Consider the following 8,786-nt stretch of genomic DNA (forward strand, 5'->3'; position numbering starts at 1 on the left):
TATCCAGAATATATATTCTTTGCAAATGTAGACTGTTTTGCAATTCTTCATTTTCAAAGGACATGTCCCCCCGTTAACGCTGAACATCCTGTGCCACACCATAAATGTCAATCTGAGCGAGAAAACTGCTGCACGGTTTCATACATTCTAGACACGTTTTTTTCGATGACATCAAAATCAGAAAAGGAGAGATGAGCATTACGGTCTTTTCGGCCTGAACCAGTAAGCGATATTAAAGTTTGCATACATTTGCACACTCAAGTCAGCTGTTTTTGGACCGCAAAAATTCAGAATGATAAAAATATTTGTCGTTCTCACGAAAATGCTGAATAGAGGAAGGGGGGTTACAACAGCTGCCGCAGATCTCGAAAATGGAACACAGGGACATCAGAAGCGACTGTCGCTTATCTGGGCACCCGCGCATCAGGGACTCAGGGAAAATGAGGAAGCCCATAAGGTCCCCTCAGACCCTGCTTTCCTGTCGACCCCCAGGGCAGCTCACTCAACTCTAGAGGTGGCAGTAAGCGGTAGTAAGAACGAGTCTCAGAAGCCACTTAGAAAAAAAGAAAAGAGGAAGTTTCTCGGGGGAAATTGCACACAGAAGTTTTTCCTAACACGGCTCTCTTTGATAAGTTACACCGGGACGCTTTCATTGTATTGTATTGTATTGGGGTTTTATGGCGCATAAGCAACTGAGGCTATCATGCGCCAAGAGCAAGGTTAAAATCTGTTCTTATTTGAAAAGGGGAAGAAGGTTCGTTTAAGTTTACAGTTTATTCAGAACGTCTGCTTCTTTTAAAAAACTAAGAACACATGTTAAGTTTATTATTGCTCTTTCTCCTAAAAGTAATTTGGGATGGAAAGGGATGGCATGATCATAAAAAATAGTGAAATGCTTTCTCCGTAGTGTCTCTAGTTTTGGGCATGCAATCAGGATGTGGTTGACTGTGAGTACTTCTCCGCATTCTCCACACGTAGGCTTATCTTGTTTCATTAGTAGAAAATTATGTGTGAGATGTGTGTGCCCGATACGCAGACGGCATACTGTAACCTCCATGAAGCGTTCCTGATGAGTGCTTGTTTCCCATTCTTCTATTATAGGCTTTACGAGGTGCAATTTATTACTTTCCTGGTTATTCCATATAGACTGCCATATATCCTTTTGTTTTCGTTTAATTAACTTTATGCAATCCTTATAAGGTATGTTTACTTTCTCTATTTCTTTCCTGCCTGCTTGAGCAGCACACACGTCCGCTCTCTCATTTCCTTCAATGCCCATGTGGCTTGGAACCCAACAGAATATTATGTTATGTCCTTGGGCTGATATCTTTATTACATCGTGTATTATGTTACCGAGTAATGGCATGACTGCATTTCTGGAGTTTAGAGCTGTGAGCACACTCAGTGAATCTGTATAGATAACACTGTTCTCAGTACCCTCGTACACAATTTTTGCTACAGCTACCCGGACAGCATAACACTCGGCTGCAAATACTGATGCACATTGAGGAAGTCGAATAATTTTTTCGGAGTTCCGATCCACTACAGCGCAGCCCACATAGAAGGCAGTTTTTGATCCGTCTGTGTAAAACTCTGTGCATTTGCTGTATTTCTCTTTTAGTGCGTGATATTCTTGTAATATATGTTCTGTAGGAGTTTCGCTCTTTTTGAACTGTGTAAGAGTGAGGTCACAGACTGTTGGAAAGTTGTACCATGGGGCCAGGGGCCTATTTTCTTGAGCGACATCAGGCAAGGTGTCCAGAATATGGAGCTCACGGCAAATGTCTTCAAATCGCATTATCAATGGTCTTGTTGTCTGAGGCTTATTTGAGAATATTGTTCGGGAGGGGCAAGTTGTGACAATCGGGTAACAGATGTGTTTTTTTCCGTGTCCTTATTTTGAGGACATATGCGCATGTAAGTAAAGCTCGTCTATCTTTCAGAGAAGGCTCGTTAGTTTCAACATAGAGGCTATGCACAGGAGACGTTCTGTATGCACCACAAGCAAGGCGGAGGCCTAAGTTATGCACTGGGTCTAATTTCTTTAAATATGATTGCCTAGCTGCTCCATAGACTATGCTTCCATAGTCCAAGGAGGAGCGCACAACGGAGCGATATATATGCAAAAGGCATGCCCTATCAGATCCCCAATGTTTGCGTGAAAGGACTTTTAGGATGTTTAGGGATTTGGAGGCTTTCTTCTTTAGTGCTTGTATGTGAGGGAGAAAAGTGAGTTTTTTGTCAAAAGTAATGCCCAAGAATTTATGGTTATTGTTTATGGGCAGTTTGATTTCATTTAGGTGTAAGGTAGGATTGGGCTGTATGCCTCGTTTGAGCGAGAACATAACTGCCACTGTCTTCTGCGGGGAAAATTTAAACCCATTTTCACTGGCCCATTTTGTTAGCTTATTTATTGTTAATTGGATCTGTCTCTCACATGTGGACATGTTGCATGACGTGTAGGCTATTTGAAGGTCGTCCACATAGAGTGAATACATTATGGAATTTGGTATTACTTTACTGATCGAATTCATTTTTACCACGAAAAGTGTGGTGCTTAAAATGCACCCTTGGGGCACACCATTCTCCTGCAGGAAGGTTCTTGATAAAGTGGTCCCAAGACGTACTTGAAACGACCGATGTGACAAAAAGTCACTTAAAACCTTTAGCATTCTGCCACATATGCCTAGATCTGCTAGGTCGCGCAATATCCCATACCTCCAAGCCGTATCATATGCTTTCTCAAGGTCAAAGAAAACGGCAAGGCAATGCTGTCGGTGTATAAAAGCCTCTCTGATAGTGTTTTCAAGACGTACGAGATGGTCAGTTGTTGAGCATCCTTTTTTAAAACCGCACTGATGAATGTTTAAAAGTTGATGAGATTCTAAAACAAAAGTTAGTCTGATGTTTAAAACACTTTCAAATGATTTTGCTAAACAGCTGGTGAGAGCAATGGGCCTATAACTACCAGGAGATGTCGGCTCCTTTCCGGGTTTTAAAAAAGGTATGACAACAGCTTTTTTCCACGCCTCTGGCAATTTTCCTAGGACCCATATTTTGTTAAAAAAATTTAATAGTGCCTCTATGGCAGGTTCGGATAAGTGGGCGAGCATTTTGTAGTGAATTTGGTCAGGACCAGGTGCAGTTTGTTTACCGGCAGCTAGGACATTTTTTATTTCTTGTAGTGTAATTAAGCTATTATAGGGTTCTTTTGTACCACTACTTGTAGGGAGTTTTTGTTTCTCTGCTGTGTTTTTGTGTTTTAGGAATGTTTGAGTGTAGTGTGATGAACTGGAAACTTCAGAAAAGTATTCACCTAAAATGTCGGCCTGTTCTTGTATAGTTGTCTGTACTCCGGGGGCTGTTAGAAGGGGAATGGTAAATGGAGAGTAGCTGCCATTTAGCTTTCTAACCTGTTCCCACATTTGTTTTGTTGTTGTTGAGCTATTTATAGAAGTTACATAGTTTTGCCAGGAGGCTTTTTCGGCGTGGCGGCGGATGTAGCGGGCTTTTGCTCTTGCTTTTTTAAACTTGACGAAATTGTCCTGTGTTGGGTATCTGCGAAAAATTCCCCATGCTTTGTTTTGTTCTTTTTTTGCTTGTTTACATTCTTTTGAATACCAGGTTTTGTGATTTTGTTTCACCACTCCTGAGGACTGAGGAATTGCTATATGTGCTGCAGTAAGGATACAATTTGTGTAAGCATCGTTTAGTTCATCTATATTATATTTATCTAGAGTAACTTTTTCTAGGCTGGCCTTCTCTCGGAACAGTGCCCAATCGGCTAAATGCAGCTTCCAGCGTCGCGGCTTGGATGGGATGATTTGTGGTGAAGATGTTAAGCTGATTAGTATAGGTAAGTGATCACTTCCGTGTGGATTATCTAAAACGTCCCATTTAAAATCTGTAAAAATTGATGGTGAGCTGAGGGATAAATCAATACAGCTCATTTTGCCTGCACTAGATGAACAGTAGGTTGGTTTTCCGGTGTTAAGAAGACAGATATTATTACATAGTATACAATCCTCGATGATTTCGCCTCTCGTATCTGTTTTTCTACTGCCCCAAAGGATGGAATGTGCATTAAAATCTCCTACTATTAAAAATGGCTCTGGAAGCTGCTTTAAAAGGTCTTCTAATTCATAACTACTAAATTTAAGGTGCGGCTCTAAGTATATGCAGCACACAGTTATAGTTTTAAAAGCCTGTAAGGTTACCGCTATAGCTTCAAACTTAGTTTTTAGTTTGTATTCTCGAACTGCTATTCCATTTTTTACTACTATGGCAACGCCACCTGAGAGCCTGAGAGCTTGCTCTCGGTCGCGACGGAAGACTGTATAGTTTTTGAGTATGTTCTTATGTTTGGGACCTAAATTTGTCTCTTGCAAACACAAGGCTAGTGGTGAGTGAGTGGCCAATAAGTGTTTTATGTCATTTATATTAGTTAAAAGTCCTCTGCAGTTCCACTGTAAGAAAGCCATTTTGTATTAAATGAGTAGAGCAAGTTAAGTTTTGTTTTCAGGCCCTCTGATTCGGGGCTTTTCTCGTTTTTGTCTATCCAAGGAGCTGTGCCGTCCGTCTGACGTCGACGGCACAGGACTGCCTTGGCTTGTGTCCATCGCGTCTTCTGACACGCTGGACGCCCGTGCGGACCGCACAGGTGCGTTTGTATTTCCCCTCACCGCATGGTGGGAGGCCTTGAGGCCGGCTGACCTGGGGGTCTGCGCAGCCTGTTTTTCTGGTGGTGGTGCAGCGCTGGCCGCAGCCACCAAGGGCACGGATGGCCCTGCTCCCGGTTCACTGTGTGAAACCTGGGCAGGTGCCAGAGTCTGTTGTGGCTCAGTGCCCTGTTGTGCCACAACAGAATAGGCCGGTTTTTTTGACAGAACACGATTTCGTGCTTCCCGGAAAGTTATGTTTTCTTAGACCTTGATGGTAATGATTTCCTTTTCCTGTTTCCATATTGGGCATGTGCGTGAATAGGCAGGATGACTACCCTCACAGTTGGCACACAAGTGTGTCTGAACCTCACATTTTTGGGAATCGTGTTCATGGGAAGCACATTTTGCGCATCTCGGCTGGCCACGGCAGGTCTGGGAGCTGTGACCATATCGTTGGCACTTGAAACAGCGGCGAGGATTTGGAATATATTTCCTGAGTTGAAGTTTCACATAACCTATTTCGACTGATTCGGGGAGGATACTTTGTGCAAATGTCAGGACAAGGTGCTTGGTCGGAATCTCTTTGTCATCGCGCCTCATTTTTATTCTGTAAACATCTGTTACGTTTTGGTCTCTGAGGCCTTCTAGAAGTTCCTCTTCGGTTAAGGATCTGAGGTCATCGTCAGAGATAACTCCGCGGACAGTGTTCAGAGAACGGTGTGGACTGATGGTCACTGGGATTTCTCCAAAAGACTTTAATGTGGACAGTTTTTCATGTTGATGGTTATAGAAGATTTCCAACAGAAGGTCTCCGTTCGGAAGTTTCTTTACGTTGTAACCCTGACCTATTACTTCTGTCAGTGTCTTGGTCACTATGAAAGGTGAGATTTGTCTAGCCGTTTTCTCAGCGTTGTCACTGTGTACTACATGAAATCGTGGGAACCTGTTTGGGTTTTTCAGAAAGAATTTAGAGGTTTCGTCGGTGCGACCCCTTTTTCGGGATCGATCATGTGAGAGTAAAGAAGCCATAAAGTAATGTTGACGTTCGGCCAGGGTGGCGGCCGCCCACCACCGAGCCCAACAAGGGGACGGGACGGGAGCTTCCGAGAAAGTCCAGCCCACGCCAGCCTTACACCCTGACTATAACCAAATATGGCATAACACAGGGTGGTTAGCCACACAAGGTTAACCCTTGCCGCCTGGAAAATGAAAAATCCAAGAAAAGAGGAGGAGACAGGAAAGTTGTAAGCAAGAGGACAGGAAAGCAAAAGATGGAGGGGAGGACAGGAAAAGGCGACTGCCGATTTCCCACGGTCGGGTCAGGCCGGAGGTGCCGTCTATGGGAAGCGTGGGCCAAAGTGGTGTGTTGCCTCCGCCGAGGGGCCTTAAAGGTCCAAACACTCGGCATCGGCTCAACCACCAGGATCCCCTTTTCCCCAGACACGACGATGCCACGCACGGCTAAACGTGGGTGCTCGGGGTCCGTGGTGTCGCACAAAACACACAAACACCTGCTTTAACAGGTGCCCCCTGCGGGGCGGGACGCTTTCAAGTCGCAATGTTGTTTTCACAATAAATAAGACAACACATACGGTACACATGATGCAAGCTTGTAAAGCGCTGTACAATGGCACAAAAACGACAGAAACAAGGGAGGCCTCAGTACACAGCCCCAATAGCAAACTGAAATCATCGGTCAAGCTCTGTCTGCTTCAATGACCTTCGAGATCCTCTAGTTGCTGAAAAGCCTGTGTATCCTTCACCTTGACGCCCCTTGCTAGCAGTTTTGGCAACACAGTTTACATATGCTGACCTCCAACCTATCACTGTTTCATCATCAAACAACACCTGTGAAAGGTTTCAGATGAGTCTTTCCCAAAGCATTTTGAGCGACACCAGTGGCCAGCATTTGGTTCCCTCCATTACTGACCATGTTTGACGCTCGCTGCCAAATTTAGCACGAAAATTTCCGAAGTGCACTTGGTGCGACCGAAATGCCTGGATGGGCCCTGGGCAAGCCATTCAATAAGTCTCGTCAAGTCTTGTCCGTGGCTTCACACAAGCAAAATATCAAGAACGCTATAACTATGTCGCCAGTACTTTTACTGTGGATGTTTAGTGAAATGCCACTGCCGTTTCGAGCCCCCCTTACTTTCCCGAACAGATCAGGACTGCAATATTACGCGTGGAATCAATGCTGTCAAAATGCTCAGAATGAAAAGCCAATGCTTGATAAAGCATATTACGAAAATTTAGTCAGTACAATTCATGAGTTAATTGATATAAATGAAAAATGAAACATTCCTGGAAAAAGAGGAGGGTGCGAATGTGTCAAAGAGATCGAAATGGAAAGTCAATTTTTGGCAATGCTAAATATCGGTGTATAAAAATAAAAACAAAAATTTGTACCATAAAAAGTGTAAAAACAACCGTGTGTGTGAAACGCATTGAGCCATTGTTTTAACGGAGGAGTCTCGCAGCGTTGCATAAAAAGCAAGCAAGTTCCGCTGACTGCACACAGGGACTCGTCAAGTTTCAAGAGGTGGCAGCCAAGTTTACTGGTGATATTGACCGGCAGGCTATAAGGAAACCAATATAAAGCAAATAAAGAATAGAAAAGCCAGAAAACATTATCCGTGAGTTTTGTATCACATAATACCAGATTTTTTTTTTTTTGCAGTTGTTGGAAGATATAGACCCTTTACAGCACGAGCGCATGGGCGCTGCCATATTTGATCATGTGACCCTTCCGCCATCGCTGGCCTTCGGGCCTTCTGGTTTGACGGCTTTCGGCGCGCTAGTACTCTGCTGCACGGTGCAGCGTACCCGCTATCGCTGGGGACAACGAGCTTGTAGACAGCCGAAAAACTTCCTGTGAATGCTCATAGTGTCTGTGTAGGTGCTAAAAAATGTTTATTTTAAGCACATATTTCGTTTATTGCATCCTCCTAACTATCTGCATTGGCTAGAACATTTCGACAAACCGTCAGCCGTCGACGCATTAAAAAAAAAATTTTTTTTTACCAATTCTCTCTCTGGCGCTCTCAGTGGAAAACATTTTCTGTAAAACTGAATGAATTACAAACTGACTGTCCCCTCAAACTTTTTTCTTATTCTCTTGCGCAGAGGGTGAACGCATGTTCAGACCATGCTGGCTGAGATGAATTATTAATGTTCGCCATTTAACACTGTGCACAATATTTACTGCTCAATATAGACGCGCGTGTAATCCCCAACAATTGATAAGGTATAATTTTACCTCCTGTAAACGTCCTGGCTTCAAAAGGCTATTACGCTGCTTGATGGCCGCATCAGGCGCTCAGCGGCAATCACCTGCGCTCGGGCGAAAGTGATTGGAAACTGCATCGGAATTCAGAACCCACTGTATAGGCAGCCCAAGCAAGTGGGGATATAAAAACTCTTATTATGGTAAATTTTATCATTGGGAAATAAAACCGCAGCAGACACAGGACGGAGGCTAGAGACAACACAGGGCGGTACTGGCAACTGAAACGTTTATTGAAAAAACAGGGGCTTTTAAAGACAGATGGCACATGTGACCTTACAATCAGGTAAAGTGGGCTGAAACATGAAAACCAAACAAGGCCTTCGGCGAACCTTAAAAGACAACAATCAGCACGTGGAAGTTGATAAAAGGATGATAACAAGCATAATCTGTAAAAGAGGAAATCATTACAAAATAATCTGAACAATCTATAACAGCACATGAATGAAAAGACAAAGATCTCCGCACTAGATGAGCATGACACGAATCCAAAACAAGAGGTTCAAAATAATTTTTAACGACCGACAACCAGGGGAGGAAGTGGATGCATACAAACAAAACAGTATAACAACCACCCAAGAAGTCACATGACAAGGAAATCTAGTTCTTTTTGGAGGAGAGCGACAGAAGGTGAGCTAACGCATTCATCTGGATGCGAACGCTGGATGGCAACCGCCTCTACAATCTCTCTTTCAAGTTGTCCCTTCCTTCTTCCTATGTATATGTATGTATAGGAATATGTATAGGATCTAGCGTCGCCCCTGTGCTGTGTGAAATCTTTCTTGTGCATTTAGACAGTTTGCTTGAGCGTAAGCTAACACAACCCTTCATTGCAAAGA

The 8,786-nt window shown here is 43.5% G+C and overlaps 1 long non-coding RNA gene across 1 annotated transcript; it reads left to right on the plus strand.

Moving 5' to 3' along the window:
* The first annotated feature begins 658 nt into the window (after window positions 1–658).
* On the plus strand, window positions 659–4,903 carry LOC146175301 (uncharacterized). Its single transcript, XR_014702203.1, has 3 exons — window positions 659–3,004; window positions 3,753–3,856; window positions 4,564–4,903. It is a non-coding gene; the product is annotated as an uncharacterized LOC146175301 (long non-coding RNA).
* Window positions 4,904–8,786: the final 3,883 nt, after the last annotated feature.

Source organism: Amblyomma maculatum, chromosome 11, assembly GCF_055883805.1.
Source record: "Amblyomma maculatum isolate TAMU_Amacu chromosome 11, ASM5588380v1, whole genome shotgun sequence".
Taxonomy (NCBI): domain Eukaryota; kingdom Metazoa; phylum Arthropoda; class Arachnida; order Ixodida; family Ixodidae; genus Amblyomma; species Amblyomma maculatum.